This window comes from Papio anubis, chromosome 8, assembly GCF_008728515.1.
Source record: "Papio anubis isolate 15944 chromosome 8, Panubis1.0, whole genome shotgun sequence".
In the NCBI taxonomy this organism is placed as follows: domain Eukaryota; kingdom Metazoa; phylum Chordata; class Mammalia; order Primates; family Cercopithecidae; genus Papio; species Papio anubis.
In genome coordinates this window covers 105,598,815-105,612,322 of record NC_044983.1, presented here as the reverse complement: position 1 = coordinate 105,612,322, position 13,508 = coordinate 105,598,815, and the positions used below count along the sequence as shown (strand labels likewise).

The following is a 13,508-nucleotide window of genomic DNA, read 5'->3' as shown; positions in this document are numbered from 1 at the left end:
CATTCATTATATATCAGAAACATTTATATTTTTCCTTTTTCCACTTATCAACTAATTTTAATCCTCACAATAACTATCTGAAGTGCATTTTAGTATATCAACTTTATAAATTAAAAAAAACAACAACAACTATGTCACAGGAATGTTATATATCTTGCTCAAAGTTAGATGGTAGTGAGTAAGTTACAGATCTTGGATTCAAACCCAGGAATTACCACTCCACATTCTGTGCCTTTCATCACAATATTTTTCTGTCTATGTTCTGCCACAGTGCAAGGGATCTTGAAATAAAGCAGTGCACACAATTGGCAAGTTACAATATATAAAGTTCCTTTACTCAATTAACTTGACTTTGAAGACATAATTTTACTCTTTCTCGGGCAGCCTTAATATGTCTTCTTAAGTTAACAGTTATAGTTAATTTTTTGGAGTCATTATACCTCTTTTACCAGTTAATCTTTACTTCTGCCCCAATCACTATCTGTTATCTCCTCTTATTAGTCAAAGAAAGGAATGTATTTTCCACTTACCCAAAAACATATTTTCTCAAATCAACATTGGCATAACCAATAAAATTTGAGAAGGAATTATCTTCAATAGCAAAAATTACCCTGCTCAGCCATTTCCACATCAACCTTTAAGAGATACCTTCCTAATAGTTCCCCCAGTCTTCCCATTAGATCTCTGCTTCTATCGTCCCACTATCCCTAATTACTCACCTGGGTGCAAATCTCTCCCTCTAGCAATTTCTATGATTTGTTGGCTATATAGCTCAAGTTAATATTCTAAAAGTTTTTTCCATCTTTAATCTTATATTTCTTTGATATTTCTACTTGATTTCAATAAAATCATCTTGTGGCATTGACCTTCACAAAAGTTCTTCCCATTTCTTTACTTCCAAGAAACCTGTATTCGTCCTGATATCATCCTTTTCCACAAACCTTCACCAGTTCCACTGTACCATCTCCCACCTTCCACAAAGAAAAGTAAGTTTATAAAGGGGATTGGAATATTCTGCTACAACTTTCAGCTTTTTAAAATTTCCACATTAGTCATACAAACACCTTTTTACTTGCCTTCATTTCAGACAAAGTTTAATGGCTTTAGTAACTGAGTCACAATTTTCCTCCCTATTCTAATCCCTCCTCTCTTTTTTAGTCTACTCACAAATTTCCTACCACTATCTTCGACTTCGGGACTGTGCTTCACTTCCCCTCAGCTTCACAAAATAAGCACAGTCCTACCAGAGCTCTTGTAAATCATTCAGAATGTTTTAAACTCTGAGATCACAAACTGTAAAATTTCTTTTTCTAAACACACTCTGATCACCACCCACTTACCACATTTCGGTTGTCCTTCTGGAATCTGCTTCAGAGATTGTAATTCATTTTTACAGAAATCTAGAATTGGAAATGACCTGTTCCGAACTCTAATAAAGAATGCCTAAACTACTCTTGAAGGCGAAATTCTCTTCTGTGTTTAAGAAATTTACAGATGGAGAGATTAGTACTTTGAGGAGAGTGATGTCAAGAGGTAGTTAATTTGGACTTGTGCAGACGTAAGTCCTATTTAATGTTTAAATTCATCTGTAGGCGTTAGTTCTCAACTTCAGAGCAATACACAATACATTTTTTACTCTCTAAAAAATCATAAATACCTAAGATACAAATACTTCAGATAAACCTTCTTGTTTTTACTGATTTCATCTTTTTTCCTCATCATATATATTATTGCTAAATGCACGCCAATGCTTTGTCAATAAGTCCATAAACTTGGGGTGCAGAGAGGGAAGTAGCCTTCCGCTGGTTCAAAAATACATACTATCGGGCTGGGAGCAGTGGCTCACGCCTGCAATCCCAGCACTTTGGGAGGCCGAGGTGGGTGGATCACGAGGTCAGGGGTTCGAGAAAAGCCTGATCAACATGGTAAAACCCCGTCTCTACTGAAAATACAAAAATTAGCTGGGCGTGGTGGCGGGCGCCTGTAATCCCAACTACTCAGGAGGTTGAGGCAGGAGAATTGCTTGAACCCCAGAGGCGGAGGTTGCAGTGAGCCGAAATTGCACACTGCACTCCAGCCTGGGCGACAGAGCAAGACTCTGTCTCAAAAAACAAAACAAAACAAAACAAAAACCAAAAAACAAACAAACAAACAAAAAACATACTATCACAAAGACATCAGGTGTGGAGATATGCTTACCCCATCCTCGTACTGAGAACAATGCCTAACACATAGTAGATACTCCATATATATTTACTAATCAAATGAATGAATGCATAATTTGAAGGGTATACTTCAGATGTGCTATATTTAACATACACTATAATGGAATTATTAGTACTTTAGACACTGCTTTAGCTTACAAAGCCACATATTGACTCAATTTTTGTAATAGCCTTGTTACATAATAATACAATTTATGGTTTACTACAATTTCCATGTCTTGACTAGGTTGAATTTATTTCATTATGAATTAGTTTTAATTGTGCCATCACCTCCCTTGAATTCAATGCAGTTTTGTTTGTTAAATCCAAGTGTAGTTTTCACAGTTTTCCTGTTACATTTCACTTTCTTAGATGTAGCCTATTTCATCATTTTATTTGAAATCTTTCTGAGTCACAATGCTATAGTGCATCACATTAGGGATTCTTTGCTAGCTTTGGGTCATTCATCTGTTTGATTCAAATAACCTATTTAGAGCATATGGTAAACAGAGATTGACCATAACATCTCTATTCCAAGCATTGTATTAAAAATGCATAGAGCTTTTTCTAACATATCTACTCCTTCTGCCATCTTCCCTGGAGTTTCCATCATTTTGAAAAGCCATCTATGTCTTTATATAATTACTGAGTAAAACAGGACATTTCTGCACAGTTCTGCAAGGAATCCCATCCCAATGATGATCAGACATTCCTTGATTCAGTAAATATTTAACAAACACCTACTGTATGCCAGTAGGTGTAGAGTCAAAGTTACTACATTAAAAACAAATCCTGACGTTTGTGGTAGAGACAAATAAGTTCATAATGGTAGATACTGTTTAGTGCTATGTAGAAATAAAAAATCTATGGTAATGCAAATTGAGCATAAGTATGTGTATTCTAAACAAGTGATCAGGGAAGACCTTCCTAAGGTGATATTTGAGCAAAGATTTAAATGAAGTGGAAAAAAAAAAGCTATTACAATATCTAGGTGAGGAAAAACAGCAAAGCTTTGGGGTATAATTATTCTTGGTCTATTCAAGGAACAACAAAAAAAGCCAGTATGGCTGAATCAGAGTAACACCAAGAATGAATCAACCAATTATTCAGCACTTCTTGAATATAATCAGGCATGTAGTCACTTATTCATATAATCACACTATCTTCTAGCTAAAATATTTCCTTTTGTGAGCAGAGTAAACAAGAAACATAACGTCAAATGCCTCACTAGATTTCATATACATCATATTTCTGTTACTGGGTATATAACTCCTAGGTCTCCTAACTCCATTTACCTTCCAGATCAACCTGAACATGAGTATTAGCCATTCAATGATAATTTCTATGCTACTCTACAATCACTTACCTTTTTATTCTACTAAAACATATGCTATCTAATCTCTCCTTAATCCTCAGAATTGTTTGAGTATCTCTAAATGATTCACTGTAATGTTATTAATGTCAGCAATTCTAAAATCTTCTCTACCTCTTAGGCTTTCACAACAACTTCCCAGTTGAAGAGTATTGTTTTCTTATGACTTTTCTCGTTGATAAGCTTTTCACTACTCTCCTGTCATTTCTGGCTTTCTTTGATGTGCCCTCTACTGTTCTCACACATTGATAAATTTGATTTTTCATAATTGAGTATGATTTTAGAGAGTTATAAGCCTAAAGATTTAGATGTAAGTGAAGTCCTCTTTGTTGATTTTCATGAATGACAAGACATTGAATTATAATGTCTCTCTATGCCAATTTCTTCATCTGTAAATTGGAGATAACACAGTTTCTTGCTTGGGCACTTACATTGACCTTAGAAGACCTCTCTCCAGCTCAGTGTTGTTCCTTCTTTAATCCACGGGATTCTTACATCTCAGTAAATATTTTATCCTATGGTACTGCAACTCCAAAGTCATGTCCTTGCTCATGTTACCCTCTGCCTGGAATACTTTTCCCTCACCTCACCTCCTTCGGTTCTTGGTAAATGTCTATTGTTTTCCCATGCATAGGTTAAATATTTATTCCTCTGAAACAGCTTGTTTAGGTTATCTAGGTAGTTGATTTTACCTTATTTAGCATTTTGATAGGACTTCATACATGTCTCTAATATTATATTTTATTTGTGTTTCCTAGGGGACCGGAAGATACTCGTGGGCTGACTTATTTATATATGATCACCTTTAAAAACCTTAGAACAAAGTGGAATATAAATATTATGTTTGTATTGTCTTTAAAAAAAATCTTAGAACAAAATGGGATATAAATATAGCTACCTATCCTATGTACAATTTTCTGTATATGATTATATATAACATATATATATATAGCATATTATATTATGTATTTAGAGTGAAAGAAGCCATTTTTTTTTTTTTTTTTTTGAGATGGAGTCTCACTCTGTCACCCGGGCTAGAGTGCAGTGGTGCGTTCCTGGCTCACTGGACCCTCTGCTTCTGGGTTCAAGAGATTCTCCTATCTCAGCCTCCTGAGTAGCAGGGAATACAGGCATGCATCACCATGCTCAGCTAAGTTTTGTATCTTTAGTAGAGATGGGGTTTCACCATACTGGCCAGGCTGGTCTAGAACGCCTGACCTCATGATCCACCAGCCTCAGCCTCCCAAAGTGCTGGGATCATAGGCGTGAGCCACTGTGCCCGGCCAAGAGGCAATATTTTTAAGATCTCAAGCTCTATGGTAAGATTTTGTGGGTTTATAGTCCATTTCTACCATCTCAAAATTGTATTACCTAGGAAAATTCACTAAATAATCTTTGAGCTCAGCCTCAGTTCCTTACTCTTTTAGCATTGGTTTATAATTATTCTCACATCACAACATCATAGTGAGAATTAAATGAGTGCCTACAGAGCACTTGGATATTTAAAATCTTAAATATTATCCCCGTTTCTCTTCTAATATATTTTCCTCTTTGAGTCTAGCAATGTATCTTGCACATGTCAGGGAATCACAGGCATCCACTAGGGCACACAGCACAGTCTCTGCAACATAGTAGATAATCAATAAGTGTTACTGAGTGAGAAATGCACAGATAAAACACTGCCTTTCTACAAGTAAATTTCACAGAAATTTTACTGAAGGGAAAACTTAAAATCCTAGATATAAAGTAACTTGTCTGAAAATACAAGCCAGCAAGTAAAACCAGAGCTCCACTTTTTACCATTCTAGTTTCATAGAGTACTCCTCACTACACTGCATTTTCACAATTGATGTGTGTGTATTATAAATTAATACAAGGAATGAAGTAAATGTTCAAGGAAAGAAGGAAAAGTGAAAGAGTAGAGGGAAGGAAGAAAATATGTTCAGTTTAATTACAGTTTATGTTCTATGGCCTCTAACTAATTGAGGGAAATTTATAAAGTTTGCCATCTTTTGACCAAACTCATATTTGGGATTTGGAGATTTATAATGCTTCCCTTGACCACTGCTGTGTCTACACTGCTCTGTTTTTTCTATAGCCAAGCACATACTCTACGCTCTTCCAAATAAAACATACCTGCCAATATTCCTAGCCATTTGTTCTATCTGGACACAGATTGTGTTATTCAAATAGAATCCTAACTACATGAAATACAATTTAATTAATATTTATTGAGAGTCCCTAAGGTGTATTCATTAACTAAATGAAGAATGATTTGTTTTTAATAGCAACATGACACAATGCAATCTGAAAGTGTAGTTGGAAGCTCCTACAATCACTAATTAAAGAAGAATGAGTATATTAATGACCATGAGGGCCTTTGCCACTGGGAAGGAGAGATTTGGATGACACATATAATCAATAATGAAGCGAAGGACTGGTTTATTTTCCCTTTATAGTCTAAATCCAAACTTAATGGCTTGGACACTAATATAAGTTAACGAGAAGTTCACAGGAGAAATTCTATAAAGTGTATGCTGACAATGCAAGTGCTGTGAACTGACTAAAAGCAGGAACATTCTTAGCAACTTGAATAAAGAAACCTTTTATAGTCAAACATTTTCATCGCAGGTAATGAAATAAAATTTATATTGCCTTTTTCTCGCTAAGCAGGTCTCTGGAAACATACACTCACATGCACATAGTTATGTATATTACACTAAAACACATATACACACATACATGAGTAAACCAGAATGTCTTTCAGAAGACCTACAAAGAGTAATTATATCAACAAAGCTAAAGTTCTCCTTGGTGGTTATGTTATCCCATCCTTCTTATAGTTGTGGTATGTGAATTACTGCAGATGACACCTTCAGTGGGACAAGTTATCAACATAAGAAATTTCAGGAATAAAGCCAACTGGAAAGATACGCCAGTTACAGCAGAATAAAAGACAGTATGACACCAAAGCATTTATAGAACGTGTGCTGCTGTAAGGATCCATAAGCACAGACACTGCAATACTGCCTGCAAGGACAGACTGGGGCTCAAATGTCAACAATGTTCACTACTGAGTCAATCATCTCTGAGTATAATAATGACATACCTGATGTAAGTTTTCAGTAGCTTTTTAGTTCATACTTTTCGCTGTTCATATCTCTGTTCATCTGGACACCCTCTATTTAAGTGGTAAAATTCAGTCTTTCCACATCCCTTTACTGAATTGTTCCAGCCAAGGCCTTTCCTTACATAGCGGAAGTGCATACCATTTACTTATTTTCTCCTAAGATGATCCAAATTCAACTCTCCTACCTCCCCACTCCCATCACCGTTGCCACCATCTCTATAACTGGCATCCTGTAAAACACTGGGTTCCAAACTCAAGGATCATCAGAATCACCTGGAGGGTTTATTAAAACACACATTGCTGGGAGCCACCCCCAGAGTTTCTGATTTAGAAGGATATTTCCAGGAACTTCCCAAGTGATGCTGATTTAGCAGGGTATTTCCAGGAAGTTCCTAGGTGATACTAATGATGCTGGTCTAGGGACAATTTTGAGAACTGTAACCTACAAGGTATTTAAACACTCATTAATATTTATCCATTAAAGAGCAATGATAATACCCTATGATCCCTTTAAACGTATTTTGTAAATGTACATAGTATAATACCAATGACTATACCTTTCAGAACATGAGTGAGTGCCTAGCACATAAAAGGTGTTTGATAATATTTATTAAATGAATCTAATCCAAAATAATAAATATATAATATGTTTGTACCGGTAATTTCAAGATTAGGCAGCAACTTGAGAGGGAAGAGCCTTTCCTATAGACAGTTGCCTGCTCTGTGATATAGGAAAAGCACAAGAGCTCACAACGGTGATGCCAATGATAGTAATAACACAAAATTACAAAATTTCCATAAGGAGAATTTTAAAGATTTTAAAACACTTTCATAGCCTTCACATACTGGACATGAAACAATTAAACAACACATCGGAGGCTGAAGCATACTAGAGAAATGTGTGCAGCGCAGCACAGCGCACGTCCTAAAGTCATTGACATCTACACAGCAGGGAGGGCTGTCTCAGGTTGTGACCAACTGAATGTTATTCACTTACAACCAACATCCAGAACAACCCAGGTGTCCCTTCCCTACTAGAAAAGGCTGCTACTTCTGGCTTTACAGGTAGGCACTTCACACAGCACATATTAAAAGAGAGCACACATTCTTAACGTTACAGCAGATTGAAAATTTTAATCAGAACCAAATTAGAAACAGTGAGAATCAGAGCAATACAAATCCATGAATGTGGGAGATGCCATTTAAGAAAATGCAGATAGAAAAAGGAGGGCTCCCTAAACATAGTTTCAACCCTGGAACAAAGATACATCCATTTTAATTCAACGGATATGAGATAGAAACAGCGTGGGGCACAGAAGATTAGTAGGGTAGCAAAAGAAAAATTTCCAAGAGAGATTAGGACAGAAACAATTCCATAAGCCATAAATGGACAATTCTTAACTGTTGAGGTAAGGGAGATTCAACATTATGTGTAATGGGAGACATACAAGCTTAAATTCACTGTATATAGAAAATTGAACATTTAGAAACTATTGAAATTATTCTAGACAAATGCAGCATATCTTAGGGCTTGGTTTTATAACAGGGCATGTTTCCTTTTTATGTTATCTTTTTAAAAATTTTACCTTACTTGAAGTTCCAGTTCAGTTACATGTGCAGGATGTGCAGTTTTGTTACACCGGTAAACATGTGCCATGGTAGTTTGCTATCAACCTATCACCTAGGTATTAAGCCCAGCATGCATCAGCTATTTTTCCTGATGCTCTCCATACTCCCCTCACTCCCCCAACAGGCCTCAGTGTGTGTTGTTCCTCTCTCTTTGTCCATGTGTTCTCATTGTTCAACTCCCGCTTATAAGTAAGAACATGCAGTGTTGGTTTTCTGTTCCTGTGTTAGTGTGCTGAGGATAATGGCTTCCAGCTTCAGCCATAAAGACATGTTTCTCTATGGATAGCACAACACTTCTTTTCAACCCTCAGCATTCAACCCTGTGAAATCAGCAATGTTATGCCTACTTTACAGATAGAACAAAGAACATTGAGGCTTAGAGCTGGGACTTGAACTCAGGTTATTTGAGTGCAATCTCAGCATGTGTTTCATATACACAACTGTCTCTTTTTGGTGCCTTGCAGTTAAATCCCTGGTAATTATTTAACTGAATGCCATACCTAGGAAGAACATAACAAAGAATATTCAGGTCTATTCTTCAGACAGATTTACAGTCTACATGATTTTGCAGCAAGTATCTCAGAAAATAACTCCTCCTTACCAGTTTATTCACTTTTATGGGAAAATACCAAGTTTTGAGGCAGGATTTTGAATACAAACAAAACATAGCTTCTCAATGGGTTCACAGGAAATCTTACAGCATTATGTATTTAAACAAATGCAGGTTACTATGTTTAGACTAATGGTCCCATCCTTCTTTATAGCCTATACTTTACCATATTTCTTCTTATTTTAATTTCATACCAGTATTTAATTTGAAAAATATTTCTAGGTCGGGCACGGTGGCTCACGCCTGTAATCCCAGCACTTTGAGAGGCCGAGACGGGCGGATCACGAGGTCAGGAGATCGAGACCATCCTGGCTAACACGGTGAAAACCCGTCTCTACTAAAAATACATTTTAAAAAATGAGCTGGGCGTGGTGGCGGGCGCCTGTAGTCCCAGCTACACGGGAGGCTGAGGCAGGAGAATGGTGTGAACCCGGGAAGCGGAGCTTGCAGTGAGTGGAGATGGCGCCATGGCACTCCAGCCTGGACGACAGAGCAAGACTCCATCTCAAAAAAAAAAAAAAAAAAAAAAGAAAAATATTTCTAATGCTACTAAAAATAATTAAATGGTTGCTATGAAAGCAGCTTTACTGTTGAATCACTGATATCTGTGAACACAGCATATGTCATATGAATCTCAGCATCTTGGGGTTTGAAAGTGCCTTATTAGGGACTTACTTTCACCGCCCACTGAAGTGCAATGGAAATGCAAACATTGAGATTGGATAGACCTCAATTTGAAATCTAGCTCTGGCACATATTAGCTGTTGGATGTTAACCTGTCTGAAGCTCAGTGTATTTATCTGTAATTAGGATTTATAGAAAATTATAATTTTATGTTGCCTTGGCATCCATTTTGAATGTGTTTAATTTTTTCATATCAGGAGCAGGGCATAGTCACCCTTGCTTACAGTTTTCCACCTCCATCTAGTTTCTTAATGTGTCCAATCCAGATATCTACTTTATACAACCAACTCCCGGTGATCATCTTCCTATGGAAAAGCTTGATATAACTTATTGACTCCACACACCTCATGCACTGCTCATATACACCACAGTGACTGCCTCTCAGTCACAGTGGACTCCATGGAACTCATTCCCGCTTGCTCTAAACCCACCATCAGAACTTGCTGCAGGAAACCCACCTAAGTAATGCCATGGATTATAATAAAGACTTTAGCACACAGATCTCTGGCTCACTCTCATTCATTCCCCACCCACTGGTTGGGCATGCATGTCCTGGACTAATAGCCTTTTCCCATTGGTCCTCGAGGGTATGCTGCCCTCTCTTTCTGGGACCTGTAAATAATAAATTGTTTCTGCTATTTAATGTTGTTTTGAGTTGCCTACTCTGTCTTTTACCTGAATAAACCACCCAAACTTAACTTCTTTCCCAGTTAGGACCTCCTACAGAGTCGATATCTTGGTAGGAATAAACCGAACACAGGTCAAACAAAAGTCACAATGGTGTCTTAGTATAAATAAGTTTCTAGAGGGATACATTGTCACAGGTTGGACACTTAGGCATTAGGTAGTCTGCCAGAATAAAGAAATATCTGATAAAAGGCATACTGTAGTCATCCAAGACTAAATCCCCTGAATTTCTGTTCAGGCAAGGCTAGAGCTTATGGCCACTATCATGAGACAGGCCTCAAGACCAGACTGGTGAAAAAATATACAATAGCATAGAGATAGGAAAACCCTGGCAAATTTTCAAATATATCAACTATGCCCTCTATGTGCTCTCTATTCATATTTTGCATTTATTACAATATATACTTAATTATTAGTTTACTTTTATTATCAGTCTCTACCACTCAAAGGAATGCTCCATGAGGTCAGGTGCAGGAAAACACACTGCTGGCTACTGCAACCCCCGTGGTTGGAATAATATAAGGCTACAGCTTGATGATCAGTAGCTTAAGCAGGAGGAGGGAGGAAATAGCTTAGAAGGAGGGAGGGAGAGGAAATATGAAGGAAAGAAGGAAGGAAGGAAGGAAGGGTGGTGGAAGAAGGAGAGGAATGAAGGAGGGAAGGAAGAAAGGAGAGAAGGAAGGAAGGAAGGAAGGAAGGAAGGAAGGAAGGAAGGAAGGAAGGAAGGAAGGAAGGAAGGAAGGAGAGAAGGAAGGAAGGAAGGAAGAAGAGAAGGAAGGAAGGAGGGAAGGAAGGAGGGAAGGAAGGAGGGAAGGAAGAAAGGAGAGAAGGAAGGAGGGAAGGATGGAAAGAAAGAAGGAAGGAAGGAAGGAGGGAAGGAAGGAAGGAGGGAAGGAAGGAAGGAAGGTTTGAAGGTTGGTTGTGGTGGCAATTAAACACTCCATTAACATTCATTGATATTGTTATCATTTATGTGAGGCACGAATCTCTTACATTATGTTTATGAAAGGTGGGTATAATCTTTGCAGACAGTCTCCAGTGAAAGCACACTTACATTTCTTGAGGTGGCCCATTCCATATCCAGTGACTCCGAATGGCAGCAGCATCTCTGCAAATCAGAGAAGAAGTTTCTGGGTATTAGATCTTGTTCTCACTACTTATATTCCACAGAGCAAGTTTATTTTCCATCCGCAGAAGTATTCTTCAAATATTTAAAGACAAAATGTTGTATCTGTTTCCTTCTCTTAAGAAAACTCTCCTCTCTCTCTCTCTGTTTCTCTGTCTCTCTGTCTCTGTCTCTGTCTCTCTCTCTCTCTCACACACACACACACACACACACACACACACACACACCCCAGCACAGACCTTGTTTATTTAGTAGATTTAATCTTTGAATTTTGTTTCTGCTTAAAGTTATGGCGTATTTTATCTGGTTAATTGAAACTCTTTTGGAGATAGTGTTCAGAGTTAGGTCCACAGATATGGTTTCACAGGCTAGAGGCGAATGGAACAGCATAACCACATCTTTCTTTCTAGAATCTATACTTGTATTCATTTCATCTTCATGCTCTTCAGGCACTTGCCTACTAACCTAGCCAGTAGAGTGAAGGTGTATGTTGCAAATACTTCATAAGTTAGTACTTATAAAGTAATGAGAGAGGCAAGAATATTCCAGAGAATAACTTTAAAATAACAATGGGGAATCTTGCTAGGAGGGCCTAATGTATGAATGCAGTAGGAATGTTAGAAAGTTTCAGTGGAAGGAAAATGCACATTTGATTTGTAAAATGAAGGGAGAAGGAGACATTTTTAGACAGGATATTGTGGTCTGTACTAGTCAATTTTTGCTGTGTAACAAACCATCCCAGAATCTCAGTTACAATCATGAATTATTTTTCTTGCTCACAGGTCTGCAGCTTACTGGGGAAAGGTCTGCTTCAAGTTGAAGAATGGCTGGACTTTCCAGGTCTAAGGGTGAATTAATTCTACTCCACATGTCTCTGCATTCTCCTTGAATCAGAAGATGTCGGCTGCCTTCTCATGTGAATCCAAGAGTGCAAGAGGGGAAGTAAAAGCTAAGAATTATTTATCATATCTTGGCTTAAGACAGTCTCAATCAAATAACAAGGTCTGAAGGCAACAGGATGGGGAAGTATTCTATACCTTTCTACTGTTGCATAATGGCACAATACAGAGGTTGGGGGCGAAGGATTGAGTGCACAAGGGCATGGGTATCTAGTAGCAACTAACTCTTTCACACATAGGGTAGTGGTGGGGAAAATGTCTGACCAACTTGTGTTCCATGAAGTTGTATGTTGGTCCCTGCCATGGACTCTGTGATGCACAAAGCCACCCCATTACCAGTCGCAAGGGCAAAAAACCAAACACCACATGTTCTCACTCATAGGTGGGAATTGAACAATGAGACACTTGGACACAGGAAGGGGAACATCCCACACTGGAGCCTGTCTTGTGGTACAGGGGTGGGGAGGGATAGCATTAGGAGATGTACCTAATGTAAATGACAAGTTAATGTGTGCAACACACCAATGTGGCACATGTATACATATGTAGCAAACCTGCATGTTGTGCACATGTACCCTAGAACTTAAAGTACAATAATAAAAAAAAAGAATTTAAAAAATCACAGCTTTATGCACACATGAAATCTGTGTTAAAAATAAGAGGCTGAGAAGTCCTTCCATCAAAAAGATTGAGAATGTTAACAAAATGGTTTTATCATTAATTTCATGGTGTAAAATTATGTAATTTTGTAATTTTTGTAAAATAAGGTAAGTAAATATCTTATTCTTGGTAATATTTTGAATCTTTTGATACAGTAATCTTTCAATGCAGTAAAATGTACTTGGAATTGCTTCAGAAGTACACATAATGCATAATTATAGGAGAGTAAACTGACATACCAATTAAAATATAATGGAAAAACAGATTGTAACTTTTAATTTTTAAAATAACTACATCAAGTAACAGTAATACAAAAGTTCAGTGATGAAACTAATATACAGAATTTTTTTTTAGAGAAAGAAAGCCAGCATGGCAATGTATGTTTTGTTTCTTTGTATTCTTAGGACTTCAGAAATGTCTGAGATTTTGAAGAGTGGATATAAAAATTAATATAGATGTTTTTAATGAGTATTAAATTGTTTAATGTCAGTCTTCTAAATTTTGGTT

At 37.3% G+C, this 13,508-nt stretch overlaps 1 long non-coding RNA gene across 4 annotated transcripts in view; it reads right to left on the bottom strand.

Annotated features, from left to right (window-relative positions):
• The window catches only part of LOC110743997, a 30,915-nt gene extending 17,629 nt beyond the window's left edge, over nucleotides 1–13,286 (bottom strand). For 3 of the 4 annotated variants that reach the window (XR_002523931.2, XR_002523932.2, XR_002523934.2), the window contains exons 1-2: nucleotides 12,238–13,286; nucleotides 11,371–11,424 (exon numbers count right to left, since the gene is read on the bottom strand). This is a non-coding gene — a long non-coding RNA (uncharacterized LOC110743997). Of the gene's footprint in view, nucleotides 1–11,370; nucleotides 11,425–12,222 lie in introns of all 4 variants that reach the window. The other variant, XR_002523933.2, reaches the window with a different exon arrangement.
• Nucleotides 13,287–13,508: the final 222 nt, after the last annotated feature.